At 36.6% G+C, this 10073-nt stretch overlaps 1 non-coding gene across 1 annotated transcript; it reads left to right on the top strand.

Moving 5' to 3' along the window:
- The first annotated feature begins 9669 nt into the window (after positions 1 to 9669).
- LOC141694265 (small nucleolar RNA R71) lies at positions 9670 to 9775 on the top strand. Its single transcript, XR_012563585.1, has one exon. It is a non-coding gene; the product is annotated as a small nucleolar RNA R71 (small nucleolar RNA).
- Positions 9776 to 10073: the final 298 nt, after the last annotated feature.

Below are 10073 nucleotides of genomic sequence, written 5' to 3'. Positions count from 1 at the left end.
TATAATGTATGATCTTCTCGATAATGATTACACATATAGTGTATACCTATGTTTGTGTTTATATAGTACACAGTTACAAGATAACTTCTAATTGATATGGAATATAATTATGTCTCCTAAAATAGATCAATCAGATATCTTATACAATTCTTTAAGTCCTCTAACTCTTTCCATGCATATCTTCTCTTTGTATTAGTCTCGATCTTCTTTCCAGTAAATCAGCTTTCTTCCTTAACTGTTAGTCCTCTCGTACTTAAGTTCTGATATCCATCTTCTGATATTTATCTTCTGATAATCTAAGTGCTGATATCTTTAAATTCTGACTTCCAGTAAGTATTGATTCCAGTAAGTACTGATATTTCGTGTTTGTTAAGATCTGAAAACTAAACATGAAACATATTAGACATGACATCTGAAATATATCTAACACACTTTCATAAGCAGGTATTTATATATATTGAATGTGTGTGTGTGTGTTGTGAACCCCAAACCTCTGACCCAGGTTGGGAGGGCGTCACAGACGTTGATGTCTATTTCTTGTTATTTTTGTCTATCTAGACAATGTGTGTGTACTTGGATAGTTGTGTACGAATGATGTGCAAATTAGAAAGGCTCTCATAATTGTGTAATTGTGGTTTACATGTGTGGAGTGCTGTGAGATGTTGCATACTTGAGACTTGGCAAAAAAAATGAATTTTGTGGGTAGATTCACTATAAGCCCTCACGAGACAACACCCATCCTACTAGGGTTGCCTAGGGGTTTAACGGCTTGTTGCATTCGCTCAATGCAATCGTGTCATCTACGAAAGTAGAATTAGTTACTCTAGAATATTTTTATTTCTTTCTTTTCCCGGGGATGTGCAAATGCTTAGTGTGAGGATGTTTGATAGAATATATTTTTATATATATTTTATATGATTTTATTCTCATATTTATTGTGTTTTACACTGATTTGGATATTTATTTAATAGGTTTTGATATTTTATTATAGGATACAAGGAAATTCTAGACTTGGAAGGATTTGGAGCAAAAAATCCTATTTTGGAGTGGAAATAGAAGAAAAATCGTATTATATGTCTACACGGGCTGCAAATACTGTTTGGGTCGTATCTTGAGTTCCAGAGCTCTGTTTTCGACGATCTTACAGCCCACGCGAAGCTTATGGAATTCTCTTTAATTTAGGAATAGCCCATTAAGGAGAATACGAGTACAACCCAGAAACTGCAGAGAACAGACAGCTACGAATTTTAATTACAGAATCCTACTCGGTCTAGAATTCTCACTTGTAATTTGATTAGAATAATAAATTACTTTTATGATTAGACTAGACTTCAGTTTTATTAGCGAGATACACAAAGATACATACGTACGTACTATCATAGAGCTAGGGTTTTAAGGTTTTTTAACTCTTTGATAGCACTTTGTTCTAGCTTGGATATTAATTTTTTCATTAATCTAAAAGATAAAGGTATTCCTATCTATTCTTATTTTATTAGTATCTATTTTACATGGCATTCAACATTATTTTTATTTCTTTTATATCTAGCATGAGTGAGTAGTTCAATTCTAGGGCGCAAAGGGAAGCCATGTTTGCTCCATGAATATGCTTTAATTTGATTAGTTGTTTAATGGGTAAAAAGTAATTCTAGTCGATATATTTTAGTACTTAATCTGTGTAATTGGCGAATATCATAGATTATCTGTATGCAAAAGGGGCAATAGATCGGAATATTTTACTCACTAGAGGCACACATACGATAGCAGAATTGAAAGTGAGAGCAGGAGTATCACTGGATTTCTGAAAGTGTTAATGCTTGGGAAAGATTAACTTTTACTTTAATTACTTGACCAACTAAATTGCTATACTTTTATGATTAGTTTGGTGTAAACATGGTGAACCTGCATCACCCTAGACCTTTAGTTAATTGATTTAAAAATATATTTAATTTGAATTAGTAAGTTAGTTAAAAACCTTCAACATTCGTTCTTCTCTCGAAAATAATTAATTACAGTTAAATTGAAATTCTTAAAACTTAGTCTACTTGTGGATACGACCTGCACTTGCCACCTTGTACTAGCAATAGACACCATGCGCTTGCGGTTAGATATAAAATAACACAACAATGCAGGGATACACTAATTCACTCAAGAACCAACGGATTAGAGAGAATTTATGAAATTGATCCATGATTTATGCAATTACAGTATCCTCTTCTTTTTCCTTATGGAGATAATGGTTTTTACCGTCAAATCCCTTTAAATCGGCCTAATAAGAAACAACCCAAACAGACTCATAATACCAAAAAAGAAGATCCAGACGAAAAGGGAGAGAGGGAATTCATCACGATAAAAGAGTATTATAATTATAAAATCATGATACGTCCTTCAGAAGGTATATTCATTTACACCACTGTGTTTTACTACATATTTATTAATAATCATTCAAATTTTTGTACTCTCATGGATTTAATCATGCATATTCAGGTTTGACTCCACATCTCGGAGGTCGTTTATGGTAGCAATATGTGGTTGATGCATTTAATGCAATGGAGCAATCCAGACTTGACTGGATCATAGATCACCAGACTATGATTCATTATGATCTGTACTAAAATATAAGATATGCACTACAAAAGGGTGATAGCAATCCTAGAAATATTGGCAAAGCAACAATTTTCAGCCTCATTCACAGGAAGTAAAAGGTACATGAATCAGTAATTTAAGGACGCTTTGGCCATCTGTCGAACACTTGGATACCCATCATTGTTCCTTACAATGACCGCTAATATAAAATGGCCTGAAATACAGGGAATGTTACAGTTTCTACCTGGTGTTGATGTTGTTGATGCTCCCGATGTGGTTGTAAGGGTATTTAAAATAAAAGTTGACCAACTTCTTGATCAAATCAAGAATAAAAATTATTCTGGATATTGTATTGGAGGTATTAAATTTTACACATTTTCTTTTGTACAAACTTTTGCAGATTAATAAACATGACACATATGTAAATCTTAATATGACATTTTTTCTTACCATGGTATTTTATAGTGATGCACGTCATAGAGTTTCAAAAGTGTGAATTGCCACATGCTCACATGCTAATTTGGTTGCATCTAAATGATCATCCCAAGACTACATACCAAATAGATAAAATGGTGTCTGCGGAAATTCCTGATCCAAGTATTGATCCGGTTGGATACGAAGCTGTCACTAATTACATGATTCACGGACCATGTGGCACTGACTGTGTTAATTCCCCTGTATAGTTAAAGGCTATTATACTAAACATTTTCCTAAGCGGTAAATCTTCGTCATTTACATAAACTTCCTTATAGAGATTCATGTAATCTCAAACACCATTCTCAATCACCTTAGTAAAACAGTCCTTTTAGTACATAACATTGAATTTTAAATAATGTTCTCTCCTTAGCAGGTATAATTCTCACACATTATTCGATGACTGTGGCTTTCCCATTTATAAAAGAAGGAAAATAGGAAATACTGTAATAAAAAGGGGAATTCACTTGGATAATCGTTATGTTATCACATACAATCGAGATAATCTAATTCGATTTCAATGCCACACAAATCTGGAGATTTGTAATAGTTCAAGATCACTGAAATATTTGTTCAAGTATTGTCTAAAAGGACATGATACCGCAACCATGTGTTTGAGAAAAGAATAAACAACAAGACTGTCACTACAACACCAATCACTCCGGAGAAACGTCATATTGATGAAGTCAAATATTACTTGGATGAGAGATATGTTTGTGCATCTGAAGCATCCTAGAGAATATTTAGTTTTGACATCCATTCTCGTTGGCCTTCTGTTGAACGATTGCCAACACATATACCGAATGACAAGCATGTATCATTGATGAACTCAAAAAATCTACAGGAGGTGTGCGACAATGCGGGTTCAAAGAAAAGAAAATTAGAAGCATGGTTTGATGCGAATATAATATATCCAAAGGCCAAAAATTACACCTATTCAGAATTTCCAAGCAAGTTTACCTGGAATCCACAAATGGGTATCCGGATACAGAGAAAAATAGATGATTTCATTGGTAGGCTTTCTGAAGTACATTCATCCAGCAGTGTCCAATATATCAAAGCCTCTGTCGCTTACCCCCAGGACAATGGGTTAGTTGAGGTGTCCAACAGAACTATTCTCTAAGGATTGAAAAAGCGCATTAAAAAAATCCCGTGTTGCTGGCTAGATGAGCTCTCAAATGTGTTGTACGCATACAGGAAGGCCGCTCGGTCCGTGACGGGTGAAATACCATTTCGCATGCCCTACGGTGACGATATCGTTCTTTCGGTCGAGGTAAGTTTGATTTCCCCTCGGATTGAAACATTTAACCCATCCCTTTCTGTTGAGGGTCTAAAGTTCCACAACGATCTACTAGAAGAAGCTAGGGAAGATTCGAGACTATGAATGATGTCGCAACAGGAGAAGACCTCCAAGTATTTCAACACTAAGGTGAAGAATATAGCATTCAAGGTTAATGACCTAGTGCTCTAAGAAGCTGTGGCATCACAACCGTTGATAACCGGAAAGCTCAAGCCCTCATGGGAAGGCCCATAAAAGATCGCCAAAATCGTAAGCTCGACAACATATAAGCTAGCTCATCTCGATGGCCGACCCATTAAGAATGCATGGAATGGAGTTCATCTTAAAATAAATTATCAGTAGCTTCCCTTATTTCTGTTAAATTGAAGCCTGTAAAAACATTATCAATCATCTAAGATCTACCCTCGATGCAATGAGGGTCGTTGTTAAGGCGAAAACACGCGCTAAAATTACACGCAAGTATACGCGTTCACAAGTAGTATAAGATATAAATCAGATTCCTACCCACATGGACTCTTTTTAGTTAACTTAAGATTATGCACCTATGCAACAATGGTATGGCTATCGCTCAATGCTAAGACAATAACAAGTTGAGATATTTATAACTAAGATTAAACTAACATGCAATTAACTACGAATAAAAGTGATTAAATTAACTATATGAGACAAACATGGGATTCTAACTTCAGTAAATACTTCATTCAAAGTTATTGTTCTTGACTTTACAATGCAATGGTGATGACAACTAATCAGATAACACGAAACTAGTAAACGCCAGCTTTCGTTGTACGAATACCCTACTACCAGATATCCACAAAAGAGATAGAAGCTGAATAGACACCAATTATGTTGAGACCCTATATCTCTATAGAATTTGACAACATAAAGGTTTAATGAACAAGTTATCTATCGTGATTACATGGGGTAAGTAAGATGGTTAAAATTACCTACGAATCATGCATAACAAATGCATGAACCTATGCTAGCATGGCAAGTTCTAAATCTCTATATTCACTGTCGCTTCAATAGATATTAATAAACTATCTTATATGTTCGCGACGCACATAAGATGAATAAGCACAACCAATACTAGGATATCAATCAATCACCATACACTTAGGTATCAAAACAATTAGCTATAGAAATCCATAAGTAAATTCGTTAGAACCCCACGATAACGATTAGTTCATAACCGAACTCATCGTCACGATGGGTTCCAATGAAAGCATGGTAAATAAACTAAGATAAACTAGGTCTGAAATAACTGAATAATAATAACAATGTATGTTAACAAGAGTATTAGGTTCAAACAACAAAGAAAACAAGCATCCAAGATTACAACTTAAGCAAAGAATCACAAGTAAAAACAAGATATTCTTCTCCTTCGTTGTATTGTGCTATTAGGTCTTCTTAATGCTCTCCCTTGGCTCCTTGTTGTTAAAAACATCTTTTTATTGGTTTATATAAGCCCCTAGTGGACCTGGAACTTCAAAATCATCAAATTCTACTAAAATCAGGATTCTGGGGCAAAAAGGGCGGCGTGGCTGGGTTTCTGGATTTTTTTGTTGATTCTTTTTTTGGTGGTATCTTGAGTTCTGCTCATCAGAATTAGGCGATTCAACTGTCCACGCAAAACTAACGAGATTCTCTTCAACTTGAGAATGGCCTAGGCTTCCAATTATTAGCTTTTTCAGCATTTTTCCTTCAAAAGCTCATTTCTTCATTTAACTGATTCCTGAAATGCAATAACACAAAAACATATCAAAAATACCAACAACTTGAGTCCAAAACACCAACTTAAGCTTGTAATGATGCGTTCCAAGTAGATATAAAATCCATTTATCACACCCCCAAACTTGAATCGATGTTTGTCTCAAGCATAAACAGACTCAAAAACTATAAAACAAACCTAATACATAAATGCAACTACGTGAATGCAACTAAATGATAATACAATCGATCCCCTCAGAATAACCATAACCAAATGAATAAGCCAACGCCTCTAATCATGCAATGACTCTAAACATAGCTAAACCAAATCCCATAAACCAATCATACAAACCAGAAACGTGCGTGTGTGAGATGTTTAACAGATATACTCTCAAGACTAGATCAATAACCATATCCTATCTTCCATCAAAACAATCACAAGTTTATAAACAGAATAGACGTTAAACGCATAATGACTCACGACGCCTTATTTCTACTAGAGTTATACAAGGATTCACGCTATTATTGAACACATAACAACATGCTTATTTGACCGTGCAATGAATGAGGTCCCAAAAGACTTATGCAATAATACCCATATAGCGAGCGTTAGGTTAGCAGATCCCAGACTATCAAAGACTTAGGTCACTAGGCACAAAGTCCCCTAGAACTTAATAACTCGAGTATTAAAGAGCTCACTCTTGATCAATTACGCATAAACACAATTTTTTTTCTTCTTTTTTTTCAACAATTTCTGAATAAGCTCATTCAACCCTAGACTACTCATAAATTATGAGCCGGCTACTAGCCATTTGATGCCTAGCCTTATTCACAACTAGCAATGAAATTCAAGTTTTTTACTAATTTAAAATTCAGTGTTCTTTTGCCATTACGAGAATAGAAAAATTCTAAATATAACCAAGTGATTAATTGAACAAATAAACAAGTATGATCATGATCTAGCTCCACAACAATCTATAAGACTTAGTGAAAAAAAATTGTTTCTAGCATGCAAATCAATTCATTAGAACTTAATTATCCCTCTGTTCTTCATCACCACACTCAAATCAACATCAACTTAATAAATAGAAATAGTTCAACCTAAGAGATCATGTTATATGCATGTAAGTGCAACTATATGGACTCACATAATAACACGAACCAAAAATGCAAAAAAATATGACCTATATGAACATTCATGCAAAAATATGAATGAAATATAACTAAACATGCAACATTAATCTATACAAATCTATATGAACACACACAAACTAATCCTTACATTATCACCCCCAAACGTAAAATTTTCAATGTCCTCATTGAAGGCAATAATAAGGATACAAGGCATACCTAGTTAGCGGGAGGATCACCTTCCTCGGGTGGAAAATCAGGTGGCCAATCAACCTCGACACTAGTGTATCGGAAAACAGTACCAAGAGCATGTGTCAAAGCTAGAGCAAAACGTCGGTGGATGTCATGCATGGCCTCAATACGCCGAATCAACCTTCTATACCGCGCATCACCAAGACCAAACCTATCAACTGTCTGTGGTGCATGCGAGGGACCCTCTGTAAGCATGGGAGGAATCGACCGGTCACCCTTTAGATTATCATAGATATATTCTAACCCCATTGTCAGGGGGTGCACCTAAAAATGCATAACTCAAATGATTAGGCAGTGGGTTGAGCTCAAGTGTGGGAGCTTCTTCAATAGACGGATCAAAGACGATCCTGAGAAATTCTCAGCTCTGCTAACCCAATAGAATTGAATGGCATATCCAACTTGCTCTTCCACGAAGGTGCATTCAAAACCTGCAGTTGCTCTGCTCCTTCTTCATCTTTAATAACTAATTCCCCTATTAAGGATCTCTCTAAGGTATCTGACTTTGGCAATTGCTCAAGCTTTGAATTCACGACAGAGTCGACCCACTCTACTTTAAAGCACTCCTTTTTAGCTGTTGGTAACTTTATTGCCTTGAACACATTAAAAGTGAAGTTCTGATCTTGAACCTTCATCGTAAGCTCCCATTTTTGCACATCGATCATAGTTCGGCCTGTAGCCAAGAATGGTCTTCCCAAGATGATGGAAATATTCTTATCTTCCTCGAAATCCAGAATTACAAAATCAGCAGGGAAGATGAGTTTGTCCACCTTGACCAAGACATCCTCCACTACTCCTTGTGGATGGTCCAATCGGCCAGTTGCAAAGACATGTTCACATACTTTGGATCAGGTAGTCCAAGTTTCTTGGAAACGGATAAGGGCATCAGATTGATGCTAGCTCCCAAGTCACACAAACACTTGTCGAATGACAGATTGCCAATGGTGCAAGGTATCATGAAACTTCCTGGATCTTTAAGCTTAGGAGGTAGTTTCTGTTGCAGCACAGTACTACACTCTTCCGTTAAAGCAACGGTTTCCAACTCCTCAAGTTTTAGCTTCCGAGATAGAATACCCTTCATGAACCTAGCACAGCTCGGCATTTGTTTAGAGCTTCAGCAAAAGGTATGTTAATGTGCAACTTCTTGAAAACCTCTAGAAACTTAGCAAATTGCTTGTCGAACTTCTGCTTCTAAAGTCTTTAAGGATATGGTGGAGGTGTGTAGACCTGTTTATCCCCAGTATTACCCTCAGGAGGATTGCCTTCAACAGCTTTCTTCTTCGGTTCCACCTCGGCATCCTTCTGCACAACTTTTTCAGCTACAATCTCATTTTCTGGAATTGGAAAGGGTGTAGACGCACCTGCATTCTAGACAGAATTTTCAAACTCTTCATCTTACTGAATTTAGGGGCTAACGACCTTTCCAGACCTCAAGGTGATGGAGTTCACCTGTTCTTTAACTTCCCTCTCACCTGGATTGGTTTATGTATCGCTAGGAAGCGTTCCTGTTAGTCGATTCAATAAGGCGTTAATATTTTGCCCTATTTGGTTCTTCAGAGTCTTAATAGAAATGGTCTGGATTTGGCATATAAGAGCCTGGTTTTTGCACATAAGCCTTAACTCCTCCAATTCAGATTTTTCATTCGAAGATTGACCTGCACCTCCATGAGTTTGTTGTTGGAGATGTTGTCTTGGTGCAAATTGTTGTTGAAAACCAGGAGGATTGAATTGCTTCTTTCGAAACTGCTGGAATGGATGTTGTATCGCATTCTGATTGTTGCTCCAGCTGAAGTTAGGATGATTCCAGTTGTCAGGATGATAAGTGTTTGGAACTGGTTGCTGCGATCTCTCAAAGGTGCTCATAAACTGAGTCGATGCACTAGATATAGCACATTGCTCCATCACATATGAACCTGCACAGCTTACAAACACTGGTATTCTGATTAACACCATAGTTATCCAGAGAATCGATCTTCATAGACAACGCCTTTAGTTGAGCAGTGATAGCCGTAGCTGTATCCACATTAAGAACTCCTGCTACCTTGCCCTGTGGAAATCTTTGGGTTGGATAGTGATATCCATTAGCAGCCATTAGTTCAATTAGACCATATGCTTCCTCATAGCTCTTTGCCTATAATGCTCCACCTGATGCTACATCGAGCATGGGTTTTGACTGTGTTTCCAAACCGTTATAGAAGCAATTGATGATCATCCAATCAGGCATTCCATGATGAGGACACTTCCTAAGCATCTCCTTGTATCGCTCTCAAGCTTCGCATAGAGATTCTTCCGATTGTTGCGAAATTGAGTAAGAGCATTCCTGATTGCAGCTGTCTTCGCCATAGGGAAGAATTTAGTGAGAAACTTCTGAGTAAGATCCTCCCAAGTAGTAATAGAACCTGTTGGTAGAGAATGCAACCAGCACTAAGATTTATCCCTTAGAGAGAAAGGGAAAAGCCTCAGCTTTATAGCATCTTCAGAAACATTTTTGAACTTGAAGGTGTCACATATCTCGATGAAATCCCTAATGTGCATATTTGGATCTTCTGTTGGAGAACCCCCAAACCGGACTGAATTATGTACCATCTTAATTATGCCAGGTTTGATCTCAAAGGTATTAGTTGCG

The sequence above is a fragment of the Apium graveolens genome, chromosome 10, assembly GCF_009905375.1.
Source record: "Apium graveolens cultivar Ventura chromosome 10, ASM990537v1, whole genome shotgun sequence".
Classification (NCBI taxonomy): domain Eukaryota; kingdom Viridiplantae; phylum Streptophyta; class Magnoliopsida; order Apiales; family Apiaceae; genus Apium; species Apium graveolens.
Note: the sequence above shows the minus strand (reverse complement) of the source record. Positions and strands in the feature narration are given on the sequence as shown.